Source organism: Leptidea sinapis, chromosome 42 (assembly GCF_905404315.1).
Source record: "Leptidea sinapis chromosome 42, ilLepSina1.1, whole genome shotgun sequence".
Lineage (NCBI taxonomy): Eukaryota > Metazoa > Arthropoda > Insecta > Lepidoptera > Pieridae > Leptidea > Leptidea sinapis.
In genome coordinates this window covers 5,520,614-5,538,485 of record NC_066306.1, presented here as the reverse complement: position 1 = coordinate 5,538,485, position 17,872 = coordinate 5,520,614, and the positions used below count along the sequence as shown (strand labels likewise).

Genomic DNA, 17,872 nt, shown 5'->3' with positions numbered 1-17,872 from the left:
TTGAAATGGCTGTAATATGATTTATAGTTGGTCTTCTCTTTTAGTACTACGGTCAACTTTCTTGGACAGACGTGACTAGAAATAATATCGAATGCCAAGGAAAATATTACTTATTCGAAATAACAAGTACGCCGCTCTCATACTGAGCGTTAGTAGAGTCTAAATAGAATACTTTTATTAGGATTGAAACGCTTTAATTATAACTCTTTCACATCACGTGTTTATAAGAAATAGTGAGAAGATGTGCAAGATTTTCACCTGATAGTAAATGCCCTGCCCTTTACTATTGTAGTTTCACTCCAGGTTCTTGATAGAAGCCAATATTCTGAATGACATGTAAATAATAATAATAATATTGACACACTCTTACATAAATTATCCTGCCCCAAACTAGGCATGTACTGTACTATGGGTGCAAGACAGCGATGTATTTAATACAATATACTTACTTAAACATACATAAATACATATAAACATCCATGACTCGGAAACGAACATCCATATTCATCATATAAATTATTGCACCTAGCGGGATTCGAACCCGGGCCCTCTGCTTAGTAGACAGGGTCACCAAACATTCGGCTATATCGGTCGTCACGTCGTTATTACGCTGATCACTTACTTGTACTTTGTATTATAATCCTGGGAGCTTAGGCCTTAAAATGCAACGAAAAGTTGAAAATTTCTCCCAAACAATTAATGTAAAAATTCAATTAAAACTACCTGCAATTTCCTCGTGATATGCAATGAAGATACTATTTGTGGTGACTTTTCCGATGACTTAATAGTAATATTACTTGTCTTGTAAGTCTCACCATTGCAAATGTTTCTTATTTGCTCACTCAGACAATCGCATTGAATGGATTTATATTATCACCTAAGTCACTTAATCAAATTATTAAATGAACTCCTTGTAACACATTGTGCTACCAGTTATTGAAAATTCCGTCAGAATCTATTAAGTCATTACGGATGGTAGCCCGAAAAAACAGACAGATAAAAGTCTTAAAAATGGTATTATATATAATATAATGGTTATTTATGTATGTTCTGTATTTATGACACCAAAATATTATTTATTTTACTGCAGAAGGGCAATTTCAAAGATAGTATAACTCAAGTTATCAATTACAGAATCAATCTACAGAAATACCATACTCTATTATTTTGAGAGATTTTTTTCTATGATTGTTTTGATACCTGATAGTAGGAGATGACTACCACTCCTGTATTCTACTCCTAAGCAGTCATATCGACCTCGCTAGAAAGTTCATCCCGCAGAATGGTTGAACGTGGTATTGTAGTGTGAAGTACGCTGTGAATGTAACTTAACCAAACGCATCTCAAACTATAACTTTAAAAACTTAAGCGTGAGTTCATGTCTCCCAATATTACATAAAACACGCCACATAATAATCCCGAAAATGAAATCATATTTCAATATAATATAGAAAGAGTCATAATCGATTTAAAACCAAATCGATGGCATAATAAGGCGGAAAATTTATTAATATTAGATGCTACGGTAGCAGTTACCCTCTGACCTCAGTAAGCTGTACTTAGGAATATATTCGGCTAAGCGTCATCCTTTATACCGAGCGCACATACTTGCTATTCAGCTTGGGTTTAACCGTGGGAAATTTAGATACATTTGTTTCCATGATCATGGATTGAATTTCAAATTCTGTGTAGGGTGTGTTTCAGTTTATAGGTACGAATGTTGTAGAAATTCTAAGTTAGCAAAGTTCCTGTAAAACTTTCATTAAGCAGTAACGAGGAAATTTATATGAAAATTTTCGTGCAATATGAAGAGGCCTTTGTCGAGTTCTCGTAGTTTGAAAGTCATATTAGCCTAATTAGGCTTCGGGTTGCTGTTCTGTCCGAGACTTTGGAATTCTGCAATTGACAATGAATACGTTATAACATTCTGTAATAAGGTTGTAGCGCACATAAGGCTTTGTGTTATGAAATTTTAGTAAATGTTAGTTTCGTATGCTTTATTGTTTAAACCAACATAAATTATTACAACATAACATACAATACACATTTTGCAAGTTAAAATGTATTTATTTAATCAAAGCATTTACGATCGTTACACATTTTTGCCATCTCACGGAAAGGTCATTTAGGCCTTTCCGGTAGATCTCCGCAGAGTTGGACTAAAGTAATTCGACAGAAAGTAAAGGCGGTTTGTAATGCTCCTAGAGAATACGTTTTTTAATATGTAAAAATTGTCCAAATTGCGAAAAATTCGTCGGTTGGTTCCAAGTTTGTTGAGACAAGAAGTTACCAGCACCGATGAGTTGTAAGTACATACTTAAAGGGAACTTTATACTTAAACCATATTGGCATGCATGCAAGCATGCGGAAAATGAAACGGGTGTCTTTTGTACATATGAACGTACTTTTTTATGTTTCTATTAGTTAAACCATCTTAGTAGATGTCATGTCGAACAAATTCTTGTTATTTTATCAGCACGGAAACCTTGGTAAGTGATTTACACTAGCTATAAACTTTGAGCCTACATATACCAGCAGAAGGCCTTGCTCAGGAATATACATCGTATAACACCACAGCAAGTGTCTAGGGAAACTAAGAGGTGTTATTACAAGAAAATTTATGGCTTGAATTGCCCCTGCTAAGTTCCAAGTTCCTCGTAAACAACAATGTAGAAGTTGGCCGATGTTAAGATGTCGCCAGCGTAATGTGACGCGCAAAATGGGAAGAAATCCGTGTTGAAAAATTGTGTAACAGCCTGTTATTTAAGTTTGTTGCTTGATACTTTCTAAACAATCCACGCCCAAATTTTGACCTAATATCAACAGCGATTATAGACTTAGCCTAGATACAGCTGACGTTTTAATTATAGATGAACTAGCCTGTTAGATGTTAGTGTATTTTACATAAACATATTAATACTCTAATATACTTTGATTTTACTATTTTCTTTGATTTATTCGAGTGTTACACATTTAAATAAAACACATTTTAAAGGATTAAAACGCGTGTAATTGTGACAGCTCTGACCTGAAATCGGGTCAACTAAAATCATAATAAAAATGTAACTTTCGCGCAGAAACTAATGTACAAACACAATTACAATTTCACGCGTTTTACTCCTTAAAAAAGTGTTTTATTTAAATATACATGTTGTATAATAAAAATTCAGCAACTTTATAAGTTTTTTGTTAGAAAATTAACATTTGACATTACTTTTAAATACTAAATGAAATTAGTAGTCAGACTCAGTGAGCATTAATATATAAATATATTTTCTTTTTGTTTCAGGTAACGTGTTTCTCGCTCTTCATAAACTTTATAGCTGATGACGTCTTTGTAGGCAGGTCGTAGTCTTACATAAAATATGGTGAGAGAAGAGAAGGCTGATCCATGCGATACGCTCGCTTAACGGCCGTTCTCAATATTCTGTGGCCTACTTCAGATAAAAAAAAAACATAACTATCGTTTGCTTTTCTGTCCCCATTAAACTTATCGACGGTAACTCACCTTATCCGTACACGCTGCCTGACAATGGGAAGACGTATAGCTTAGTAGCGATAGAAGTTTGTATGAAAATTGCAATTCACACGTCCCAATATAAGGCGATAAGAATGACTTATACCCAATATTGGGACAGATTATTGACAGCTTATTACTGATAGTAAAAGGTAGTAATTTATCTCTATCTGTAAATAGCAAATTGGGAACAGCCGTAAGGGCACCGCTTTGTCTGTCTGTTCTATCCCGTTATAGAAAACTCTTCTTTTGTAGTGACAAACCTTAGATCATTTATACGTCTGGATAAACTGTGACAGCTATGAAAACGTCAAAAAAAATGAGGTTGAGAGTTAACCTCTATTTTGAGCAAAGCACACTAACACAAAGTGACATTCAAATCGCGAGTGTAAGACGTAGTTTGTCACGCACACTAAAGTAATAAACCTGGCCTGAGGCTCTATCTAGACGTATAAGTTACCTTAGTAACAAACACTTTTGAGGTTTTTTTATGATTTAAATATTTTTTTTTTAATTTACTCAAGTATCATGTATTCAGCATTATTTTGTATCACTTTGCTTGGACGGACTTAGATGAGTTTCTTATCACTTTTTATCGCAAAATTTTCGAAGAGACGGTAAAAGATAAAACGTATAACTGTGACATTAATAATTTTATCTGATATTATGATACGTTTAAAAGCTTATTTATAGACATTAACAGGTGACCCGTACGCTCGTTTGTCCTCCTATTCCATAAAAAAAAATCTAATCGGTTCAAAAGTGTATGTCATATTTATCATTTAATATCTAAATCTATATAAATTATCTTGCCCAAGTTAAGCATATATAGCCTGTGTTATGGGTTACAAGACAATGATATATTTAATACAATATACTTACTTAAACATACATAAATTCATATAAACATACATAAATACCTTTAACCATCCATGACTCGGAAACAAACATCCATATTCATCATAAAAATGCTTGCACCTACCGGGATTCGAACCCGGGACCTCTAGCATAGTTGGTAGGATGGCTAACCACTATACAGGTTGTTAATAAAAGTTTGTTACAAATTTTTCATCCTGAAAATAAAGATTATAATATAATGATCCTCACCCGCCACGTACCATGTGTTTTCCATTTTCAAATTCATATTATTTTATCAATATACAGTACACAGTACCACAACGTTGTGTATTTCTGCCGTGAAGCAGTAATGTGTAAACATTACTGTGATTCGGTCTGAAGAGCGTCGTAAATAGTGAAATTACTGGGCAAATGAGACTTCACATCTTATGTCTCAAGGTGACCAGCGCAGTTGTAGTGTCGCTCAGAATTTTTGGGTTCTTCAAAAATCCTGAGTGGCATTGCATTGTAATGGGCATGGTGTATCAATTACCATCAACTGAACGTCATGCACGTCTCGTCCCTTATTTTCATTTAAAAAAAAAAAAACATTAAACTCCCGAATCATATCATTTATTAAATTACTTTTAGATAATGACTAACACGCGTAATAAATATATTCAGAATAAAAACTCTATTCAAAGTTAAAACCATGTAGTATGTATAAGATATTTAAAATGATTTAAAGCAAGAAATTATAATACATATACTTATGTTTACATGAACTTAATATCAGCAGTAAACTTCATTACAAAGCCACCTATTACAAGTTAAACTGCACGACAAAAGCGAGACGGGCACGCTATATAACAATTAGGTATTTGAAGCCATCACGGAATATTCGTACGATTTATATTAAACGTTTTGATGACATTAAAATGTGAATTGCTGGTTCGATAGTACAAGCAATCTGTGTAATTATAATTTGCGTAATATAATTTTAAGACTGTTCATTCTTAATTTGAAAATTGTTGATGTTGATGGAATAAGAGGAGTGGTGGTCTCTAGGGGTCAAAATCTAAACGATAACATATCAATAGTTGGGATACGTCTTCAGAGAGTATGAGGTTATAAATATATCGGTGCTTGGGTAAATAAAGATTGGGGATCCGACAAAAACGCAAAGCAAAGAAATCGCCTGACCTTCTTATTAAATAGAGAAAAGTCCAATGTTGGTGACAATTTCACATAAAACTTCGACAAGGCTACTTCATTGTTATATTTGGCCTGTCGTATTGTAGGCTCTGGAGTATGTAACTAGAAAACGCCTGCAGGTCTTCGAATGTGGTGCTACCATCAGCTGCACACACAAAAGTTCGGAAATGAATCTTACTTCCGCGCTATATGCCCAGAAAATGATGATTAGTATCAAAAAGCACAAGAAAGAATATCTTGACCAAGTTCTGTGGCAAGATGCTAATAAGCTGCTTCGGTTATACTGAAAGAAGAGAATTCTGGCTACAGAATATACGGGAGTGGTTCGGGATTTCGTCCATCGAATAATACTTCCATCTCGCCGTTGATAGGGACTGATTCAAATAGCTTACGGCTTACTTCCTCCAAATGCCGCAATGCAACCAAACGGGAAGCAACAGCTTTTAAAAAAAAAAAGAATCATCCAAATCCCCCAGTCGAAATTTCTGAAGTAACAAGTATAAAAAAAAAACATACCGACGAATTGAGAACCTCCTCCTTTTTTGAAGTCGGTAAAAAATTGTTAATAGATTATGATTATAAATAACAAACTATTATAGCACAAATAAAAATACTGCTAGAGTTTATCAATCAACAATCTAGGTACTAACTATGAAAGTAGTTTCGCTCTAATTAAGAAATCGCCAACGAAGCTTTCTAATCAAATACTATGATCGATAGTTACTGATAGCAATGGCGCCTGTGGTTCGAAAACGCCCTCCTGCCTGTTATTAATTGCCCCACGAACAAAAGCAAATGACTTGGTTGAGGTGATCCTACGAGGGAGGGTCGACGTTATCCATTGAACTGCTGTAGACATCCGTGCGAAAGAGAAATGTTCATTCACGATATCTGAATTTATGACTTTGATTTGCGACACACTTCATGTCACGCCTTTGAAGGAGACTCGCAAATAGAAAAGGGTCATAAGTTGACACTTTTCAATAGTTCGTTATTATTGCATGTTTGAGACGAGTGCCGTTGTCACTATTCGCGCTCTGTATTCAATCGAAACGGGATGCGGATAACGCTTTATGAATTTATTTATTTCCGAAGATTCTTCGAAGATTTATTCAATTGTCACGGTGTTGATAATATTGTTTCGGACTAAAATAAATCTTGCATGAGTGTATCTACTTATTTTATTTTCTGAAGTCAGAAATTTTCACAATCTGATTTAACAGTACAAATAGTGCACGAGATAATGTGATTTGTTTATCTTGAGGGTTATGATTAAATAGTCCAAAGTAGATGCGTATTCACGTCATCTAATTAAGCTTTAAAATTAAATCCAAACAAAATTTTAAATAATGTTAAGTGCAAAAGTTTTCAGTCTTAGTTTGACATATATAGAACGTAAGAAATTAACGTAAGATTTATTAATTATTATGTTATTGTATTTGTTCAAAAAAAAAATATCTATTTATGAAATTAAATTATCGTATTGTTATGAGTATATATTCTTACTATTGAAGCGATCTTAAATCATAATCATCAGTCTATCAAATGGTGTTAAAATTTATAAAAAATATTATGAAATTCGCACACGCTGCAAAGGGTATAAACGGCATAGAATACGCTATGTACTGGAATAATTTGGAAGAGTCTCTTAATAAGATAGCAATAAAACTGTATTCCACGTAAACGAATTCACGGACAGAAGCTTGTTTGTATTTAGTTTGAAATATAAAAACATACTTAGATACGTATAAATTTATCTAGCTATATTCCCCCCAGCTAAAAATTAAAACATTCATTTTAAACGACATTTCTCACTTCTGTATAGAACTGCCAAGTTAAAATCACAATATGCATTTGGTATACTTTGAAATGATTACATTCCTGTTGTCATCACATTGTTCGCGCGGTAAAAGCGGCTGTTACGTAGTTTTATCTCTCACACAATTTCAATTTTTCATCTGCAGCTGTCAGCCCTCGCGGAGGCTCGCCGGCTACAGATAAGTAACGTTCGCATTCGCAGCACAAAACTTTGTTACCGCCAGTTTGTTTTCACAACTTTTATAAACTTTTAGTAAGAGCCTCCATTCACACAATATCAATAATTCTTGCCATTTAAAGCAGACGTTTTAAAGAAGCTGTATTCGTGTAATACATCATTTTAATATAATTTTTAGGGATAGAAAGTAACCAATTTTGTAGACTTCACTTCGTGATAAAAATTATAGCTTGATTGACAGTATGCAATCCTTCCTGTCCGACTGAAGAAGCGTCGAGATAAGTTATTAAAATATATAAGATAAGAGTACTAAAAATTAAGTTTTAACCATAATACTTTTCACAAATTAAGTAGCTGATACGAAGTTCACCGGCTCGTCCTGTATTAATAATAAATAAAAAAAGGTTAAATTAAAAAAAGCTGTTAAATCAATAACTGTACGGTACGTACTGTGGATATTGATGGGCGGGTACATATTCATTTTTTTTTATGAAAATAAGGGATGGTAAATTATAAGCCCTGCCCATTACAATTCAGTGCCGCTCAGGATTCTTGAAAGTCCCAAAAATTCTGCGGCACTGCAACTGCGCTCGTCACGTAAGATGTGAAGTCTCATTTGCCCAGTAATTTCACTACTAACGGCGTCCTTCAGAATAATGTTTACACATTACTGCTTCAAGGCAGATTTGTCGCCGTTGTGGTATCCATAATCTAGCCGACATCCTGTGCAAGGGAGCCTCCCACTGGTTGAAATTTTGCCCGTTACAATAATACAAAAACGCGATATGCCAATCAATATATAAAAATATGTATTACAGGTTTCGGGCTTAATTTGAGAATATCCTGAGCACTATATACTCGTATTAAATACCAAAGATATAAAAAGCCGTCTCAGAAGACCTTAATTTTTGAACTATATACAATACAAACAATTTATTTTGATATACTTAAAACGTTTATTTAATTAATTGTCTTATCCCCACTTACGCGCATCAGTAGTAAATGTATTGTAATATAAAATCAATACTTAACTAAGCTTGGAACTGTCGAGTATTATACAGGCTTTCTATTATCGTGTGCGTTCCATACACTACACAAATTAGGATTGAGAAATGAACAATAATGCTTGTATTAACTATCCTCAAGTTTAATAAGTTTACAAACCAATTACAAGGTAATGAAATGGAAACAAATAAGAAATAATATACTTAACACATTGTGGACACATTTTACTACTTAGAAAGTGTCTCTCGCGCAAAGCCAATCAGTTTTGAAAAAAAAAATATTACAAACCTCAATATCATTTTTGAAGACCTATATATATATATATCACGCGTATGGGTTTGATAAAAAAAAATTTGAGTTACAGTTGTTTACCTCAAAATTTATTGTTTTTTTTTTCTATTTTTGTGTGAAAATGTTATTGCGGTATACATAATATATCTACTTACCAAGTTTGAACGGTATAGTTCTTATAGTTTCGGAAAAAAGGGGCTGTAACATACGGACGGACAGACAGACAGACATGACGAATCTATAAGAGTTCCGTTTTTTGCCATTTGGCTACGGAAACCTAAAAGTATATTTTTTTAAGTTGCAACGACATTTATGGCCGGCCCAGTCATATAAAATGAAAAATAATTTTATTTGATGCATTATCACGACAAGCTTCTGAACGTATTGGGATGGAACTAAAAATTGCCGGCAATTTTTCTCAGATCGTTAAAGGCAATTGATAATATTTTAATGTCACTTGATATGACATCACTAAAATATGATCGAGGGATGCGATGGCCGGTCTATGCGTCATGCTCGTGAACAGGTGCTACTTGTGGTAACTGGATGATCCTGCTATCGGAAAGCTTGAAGTTTTTAAAATTAAAGTTATTTAATATTTTTTGATAAGATTTAAATGTACTCAATAACTCTTGTGTTTTTATTTATAAATTTACATTTTTTATTACTCGTGTAAGGCATTTAGTAATTAACGTTTGAGTATTTTTAATGCATAACTTTACATATTATATTATAATTAAAATAATTTGTAAACGATGAAGCTGTAAATGTTTTTATATGAATGGCAATTAGATTTAAACTGGTAAAAAAAATTACACTCATAAATTTCATTTCCTTGATCTAACTGAACAGTTGTTATGATATGAATTGTAATCTTCAAATTGCTAAAATTAACTTAGATTTGATAATTTAAGGGGAAATATTAGAACATACTATAATATTCACATAATTTTTTGAAGTGTAAAGGAAAAGGGTAGTAGACTAAATTATTCTAAATGTATTAAATAGCATTATAATAAGTGTCTTTCTTTTGCAGTTACCTGAATAACATTTCATATATAATTATATTTATTCAGAACTTGGGTATTTACATACATCTGTACTTGAATCTTATTCTAATAATAAAATAAAACAAGTTAAAATAATATGTAATAATTCAAGGCGGTAACTATGGCTTTAGTATAATGTAACAGTGTTCTTTTCTGATATTTCTTTTCTTAGAAGCTTGCCTTTGAACCGGCACAAAAACGAAACTGTTTTCCGGCAATTTGTAATGTGAATTGTACGATAATCGCAAGTGAACAACGCGATGATACTTAAATTATAATCTAAATTTGGGTCAAAAATTGTTTCAACTATCGTCCAAATATCGTCAATTACTTATTGAAATTTCGTAATAGTACTAATCCAATATTAAAATTATAATACGTCATAAAATCATAGTATCATTAACATGAAACACAAATCATGTATATTTTAATATTTAAATACCAGGCACTAATTTTATTTAAGTGGAACCCTTTACCCCGGCTCCTTTGCACAGGATGTCGGCTAGATTAGAATACTATAGATATAAGGTATAGATTATAATAGTATAGATATATATAAGCTATTTCTGCTGTTAAGCAGTAATGTGTAAACATTAATGTGTTTCGGTCTGAAGGCGATATAGCTAGTGAAATTACTGGACAAATGATACTTAAATCTTATGTCTTAAGATGACGAGCGCAATTGTACTGCCGCTCAGAATTTTTGGGTTATTATTAATATTACAATTACTATCAGTTGCACGTCCTGCTCGTCTCGTCCGTTATTTTCGTAAAATAATAATAAATTTATTCCAATACACAATACTTGTATTAGTAAAAAAACAGTAAACTGTTACAGACAGCAGGTTTTCAAGCATCGCCATCAAACAGTGCTTTTGTGATCTTTCTGTACAATTAGAAAAGTATATAATAAATATAATAACATGCTAGCAAGACTCAACAAAAGCCTGTGTAAGAACGTTTTTCAATATCCCTGAACGTAACTACTTTCTAATGATTTCCGTCGCCCCATGATCCTGACGCTACAAACAATGTCTAAATTTCAGCGAACTATACAAGCGTCCAATTGAGATCATTATCCTGTCATAGTAATTTGTACAAAAATTGTGAATTTCTATTATTTTTTATGGAAGAGGTGGACAGACGCACCTGACGGTAAGTGATCACCCCAGCTCAGACTCTCTTATAACACCAGAGGAATCACAAGAGCGTTACCGACCGTATAAAGCGTCGAATAAACCTACATATGAATTTGAAAATCGAACATACATTGGTACGTGGCGGACGAGGATCGAACCGGGGGCTGTGTTGTGGGAGTCAATGATTCTATATATTGCGTCACCAACTATTTATTATTGAGTGTTGCTTGAAAATTTGGGTGATTCGGTAGTGAAAATTTGTATATGAGTTAGTTATACCTTAGATAATCAAGTGACACACAGTAAAAGACTAACGGCCGTTCCCAATATACTGTCTACAGATAAAGATAAATTACTATCTTCTACTGTCAGTAATTAGCTGTCAATAACCTGAAGCTGTCCCAATATACCTAATAAGTCATTCATAGCGCCTTATATTGGGACGCGTGAATTGCAATTTCCATACAAACTTTATATCGCTAGTAAGCTATACGTCGCGTCGTCCCATTGACAGACAGCGTGCACGGATAAGGTGAGTTACCGTCGATAAGTTTATTGAGACAGAAAAGTCAACGATAGTTAAGATTTTTATCTTAAGTAAGAGATAGACTGAATATTGGGAACGGCCGAAAGAAAGAGAGAAGATCGATAATATATATATTATATAGATAATTCTGCAAATTGTTTTGGTCACCCCGTGATCATTATTGAAAACAACATTCTTTTGACCTTTACTCAATGAAATTTAATTTGATATTACTACTGCTGGTACTATATTGATATGTTTTTTTTTTAGGGAAAAGTTGAATCGACAGACGTTGTTCTGTATATAATAAATAAAATAATGTTTTTTATTAATTTGTCATAACATCAAGAATTATTTCGTTAAATATGCTCCCTGTTGTTGTAATGAAATGGTTTCACAGCAGAACTGTCAAACCGTGCGTCAATAAATTCTCTCATAGAAAATATGTCCATGAAAAACAAATATCGGACGACGGGGGACACATGAAAGGAAAAACAAAATTGTTGTTTTTATTTAATTCCGAACACTTTTATTCACCTTTTAAACCTTCCCTGGACTTCCACAAATAATTCAAGACCAAAATTAGCCAAATTGGTCCAGCCATTCTCGAGTTTTAGCGAGACTAACGAACAGCAATTCATTTATATATATATATATATATATATAAATATATATAGGTAGATATAGATATTGTCGAGATTCTTACTGATTATAACTCTACATAAGCGAGTTTCTTGCGCCCGTTCTTCTCAGGTCTGAAGCACTCAATGTTGGATGGGTGATATATTTTTTGACTGAACGTCAGTTATTTTGAATAAAAATTAGGGAGTAGGTCGTAATGTTATAATGATAATAATAAGATACTATTCAAAAGTGTTAATTATACATATACTATAGTAACTTTGAAATGCTAATTAATATATATTTGAGTCATGGTAAATGATTGCTCATAATTGAAATATCGAACATAATTAGTGATATATTTCAAGGTTCAACTTGAAAGTTTGGCTAACATCATTCATGAAAACTCGTCAGGTTACGAAAAACGTAAGAGCGCGGAGGGCGGGCGGGGCCTGTACGTAAGGCCCGCCGTCAGTCCGCGGCGCGCTACGGCGGCGTTTCATCGCGTCGCTACATTTTCGTTACTCGTAGCGTCGTAGCGCGAACACCGAATACGTTCCTTAACATAAAAGTAATTATTTTGTGATGGAATACGCCAAGTGGTTCCACACCCATGTGTATTTAATTATGTGATGGTGTGTTTGTTAAACATAGTGCTTTAACATGCTTAGATATTTGTACGATATCTATAATAAAATAACTTAAAACTATTTCCAAAGCAGTTTACTATCCTCGTTGTAATTTATTAAATTAACAACACCTGCTTATTTTTTTATACACAGTTTAATGAAAACTACTAAAGGTTTTCTAACAAATAAAATCTTAAACAGTAACTACAAGTTATAAAACAAGAATCTAATATAATATAGCTAAATTGGGTCACCGCTATAGTTCGCTGAATCTACTAGCTCCACTATTAATTTATTTAGTGATGCCTACAGTTTTGTAAGCCGAAAATACACAGTTGTCTATCTATCGTTACTAAATTACTGTTTTTATGATAACAGTGTGGAGAGTTGATGTAATATATAATTTAATACTTATACGTAGATTAAATAAATAATAAAAGATGGGTTTAATTTAATAATGCTGTGTTAGCTTTACAAGATTGAATTCATTTAAGAATGTTTTTGTTGTCTGACTGTAATAACTGGTCACGCCGTGACCATATTAATTAGAATAATATATAAAAAATTAAGCCGATTATATAAATACAGTAATCTTTAATCTATCACTAGTAATAATAACCTTAACCAATTTTTTTAAGTCCTTAGGATTCCTGAGGTTAGTTAAAATAAAAGTTTGGGAGACCACTATTACTGAGCATGAAATTTTAATATAAATATATATTTTTTTTTTATTGAGTTGATTTTAAGGGTTCTTTTAAACTATACCTACATCTCTATAAACTACGAATTTCTAAATTAAGAATTTCACAGTTAGAGTTTTAGTATTGCTTAATTTAAACCCACTTTTTTGTTTTTGAACTACGGTAAGGCAAAGTTGAGGTATGTCAGTTTTAGATCGTACATTAATGATCTCACTGCTTAGGTATGAATTTTCACATATTATGTGTTCATAAAACCCTTTGCCAGTTATCAAACCACGCTTATCTTTTACTTAGGTAACATATCGTGAGCAAGAATCGTATAGACCTTTCACGGTATTCTTCAAATTTCCGTCTTACATTATTTAGCCAAATTAATTTAATATAATACTGATATTATCATTGATACCGTAAGAAATGTTAAGATCATAATAAAATATCTATTAGTATTAAATATAACATTTTAGGCTTTAAAATCAGTACAAATATTAGCTTGCAGATAGCCGTAATTCTGATGTCCAAGTTTTCCATTAATAGTCGGAGGCTCCTTTGCACTAGACCTGGTATCCTACCAGCTAGATTATGGGTACCAGAACGGCGCCTATTTCAAGAGTGAAGCAATAATGTGTAAGCATTATTGTGTTTCGGTCTGAAGGGCACCGTAGCTAGTGAAATTACTGGGCAAATGAGACTTAACATCCTACATCTCAAAGTGACTAGCGCAATACGCGAGGCACTACATTGTAATGGGCAGTAACAATTACCATCACCTAAACGTACTGCTCGTCTCGTCATAAAAAAGTACGAAGGAAGGTGCTTATATTATTTAATAACTATATTTGTCTTTTTTAAAAAGCTATTGAAGCTTTTTACCTAAGACCTCGTACCAAATGCAGATACAAAAGCACATCACCAGCTACACTAAGCCTCTTTTGTGTGAGTGTTCCAGACGCAATTTTCGTTTGCGAGCTACTTTCAAGTACAGCCCAATATATAATATGTGAAAAAATTCCAAACTGGTTATCATTAAAGATACACGTGACATCAAATAGGAGTCCTCTTTTTACTATTTCCATGTTATTATAAATGAGAAGCACACAAAGGAAAATCTTCAGCAATTATTGTTGATCATTATGATGTATTAAAACGACAAAAGTCGTAAACAATGGCTAATGAGAATTTCCAAGTGATATTATTAATATTTTATCACATTCCTAGAAATGGTTCCGTTTCTTGTTTTGTATGACGTCCATAATTTCCTAGCTTATTTTATGAAACAAATAATTAATTAATGTTCTCAATTAATAATTAAATTTTGCTAAAATAGAAAATAATATAAAAAACCTTTTCATAGTGGGTCCTAGTTCAAACAAAGCGCACAGACGTAACAGGAAAAACAGATTTACATTCATGAAAGGCAGAATTCTTATACTCGTATCATATAAACAATATGAGAAGACTTAGTTGAGAAGTGCTCGTTTTTTTAGCTCAGTAACTAGTGTGTTTTTTAGTATATCAAAATTTTTGATAGACCAGATTTAAAAGCTTTTTCCAATTTCCACTTTAATCATGCCAAATCTCAGATTACTAAATGCGTTTGATACTCTTACTTATACTTTTCTTTTGTGTATTCCAACCAAAGGGATGAACAATTCATACCTCTTTTCTTTTTATCTATTACGTGCTTTAGATGAATTTGCATGCGGTAGATTTGCAGAACCAGTGCTCTTCAGCAGATAAAAATTTGTAAAAATAAGAGATTTAACTTCTACGTAATTTTATTTAAGTTTGTCAATGTTTAATACTTTTAGCAGACTAATGTATACTGATTGGCAGACAGATTAACCACCACCTGTTTGGGTGCTGCCAACTGCGACTGGCGGCTTAAAAAACAACTTTCTTAAACTAAGGTATTATAAAAAACACCGCACTATTTAAAATAATAAAATGACACTTAAGGCAAGTTACAATTACAAGTATTTAAGGCCAGTGGTTCTTACTTAAAATAGTTATCTTAAAGATTTGACTTAGCATTTTCATGAAATATTTCATATGAAGGCAGGGGCCTCTTCTCTTTATTCCTATAAAACTTGAACTTACCACTAGGGGACTTACTTCGTAGTGCTCCAAATTGTTTCACTAGTTCACACATCAAACCCCGGTGTATAAAGTAGTCGTAACACAACACTTAGGTTACTAATTAATAATTATATTGAAGCGGTATTGGCAGCTGCCAATGCAAATCAAATCGTAGGCATTCGTGTCGGCAGGAGTTTCTAGCGACTGGCAATCCGTTTTTTAATACACGTGTCGCGATGTGGTTCCCATTCTTCACCCCAGGTGGAGCGCGGTCATGCTTAAGATTAAGAATTTATGGTAAAAAAGATCACACTCCTTTTTACTACGTACTTAGAATAATTTTAACAAACTAAAATCATCCGTAATAGATCTTTTTTGTTCCAGTTTACATAGTGTTAAGAAACATATTGTACAATATTATTTGCAGGTCACAGAAAACTAATATAATGACAATATAATATTTGTATACTTTAAGTCTATTGAAATTGCAAGAATGCGTGAGATGCCTACCTAGTACATAGTAATGCCTTTAATTAGTTTAAGCTATAAATAATTTGTAAAAACGTTTGTAAAACTGTAAGAGACTTTTAATTGGCCCAAATGTAAACATGTAGATATATGTATTTGTTTTGATGGCTGTTAGTCACCGTATGAAAATAAAATAAAACAAAATAAAATAAAAATAAATGTCGTGAACAACTGTATTTGACGCATTCCTAGGTATATATAAAAGTGCCTGAATACTCGGAATGTTTGCACGAAGCGGAGGCCTGGTAACAATTATGAAATTCGTCACTCAGATTGATTTCTGCTGTTCAGCTATAAATTTGCTTCATCGCTAAAACCATATTGCAGCTGAGTGAAACTCTGCTGAGCTATCAAATCACACATAAATTCAGGAAATAATACAACAACAAGTTTTCATCATGAAAGCGTTTAAAGAAAAATCGCAGGGTGCGTTCATTAGCACTCCCCTCTCCAAACGCAACATTGATATTGCGAGCTGTTTCTACCACGTTATTTCGATCGTAACTCGTATTCAAAAATCACTCGAATTTTCGATGTATCCATCTTTCTTGTCTAAGCTGAATTAAAATAACAACTGAAATTCGATAATCGAACGTTGCACATTAAATAAAAAAGAAGAACCACATAGGTACTATTTTCACTCAAAAATCTCAAACCATGAAGGTTCTATGTCAATTAGAAGTACCTTTTATAGCAATTTTATACTTTAACCCCTATTATATACCCCTATAAAAGTACTTTGTGTTTTTTCACACCATAAAAGAGTAGGATATAAAAAACAATTCATAAATTGCAAATATTGTTGTTGAATTACATTTATTTATTAGGTATGAAAAAAATCCAAACCAAACAAATCGTATAAAACATAACATTATCATATAAAACAAGAATGACCTAAAATATATTTTGACAATATCGTCCGCAAAACATTTGACCCTTCACCAAAATTAAATAAACTAGGGATACTTTATAATATTGCCAGAAACAATGTGAAGGTTTCATATGAAGTTTTGTTTCAAAACAAACTTTGTTATCCCATTAGTGTAATGATTCCTGCTTCAAGAGTCCTAACATAATTTGATATTTGTATTACAAACGAACTTCACCGGTCAGGTTCGTAATATGTACTTATTTAATATTCATTTTCGGAGTTGAATATTTTTTTTATGATAATAAGGCATGAGACGAGCAGGACTTTCAGCTCCAATGGTAGTTACCAACTGCCATTACAATGCAGTGCCGCTCAGGCATATTGAAAAACCCAAAAATTCTAAGTGGCACTGCAATTGCGCTCACCTTGAGACATCAGATGTTAAGTCTCATTTGCACAGTAATTTCACCAGCTACGACGCCCTTCAGACCGAAACACAATAATGCTTACACATTACTGTTTCACGGCAGATACGCCGTCGTGGTACCCATAATCTAGCCGGCATCCTGTGCAAAGGAGCCTCTCAATTGTAAATAAGTAATACAATTTTAAATATAAAAATTTATAAATATATAAATTAAAATAAATAAATATTAATCAGCTTTTTAGAGTTTCATAGGATCTTGCCTTTGCCTCTGCTCAATGACATCAAAAAGATTTCTACAGGAATCAATTTTGAAAAAATAAATGCCTTTTATGCCTTTTTTTATGCTCTCGTAATCAGGTTAGGATTTGACTAATATAATAAAGCAACTCTTTAATAATTGTAATTAATAATGGAATTATTTATGGTTTTGCTTAAAATTTTTGT

General features: G+C 32.8%; 1 protein-coding gene across 1 annotated transcript in view; it reads left to right on the top strand.

The window, feature by feature from the left end:
- The first annotated feature begins 12,695 nt into the window (after nucleotides 1-12,695).
- The window catches only part of LOC126976736 (agrin-like), a 100,143-nt gene continuing 94,966 nt past the window's right edge, over nucleotides 12,696-17,872 (top strand). Inside the window, exon 1 of the mRNA XM_050825288.1 lies at nucleotides 12,696-12,831. The gene's annotated coding sequence lies outside the window, so the exon portion shown is untranslated. The remainder of the gene's footprint in view (nucleotides 12,832-17,872) is intronic.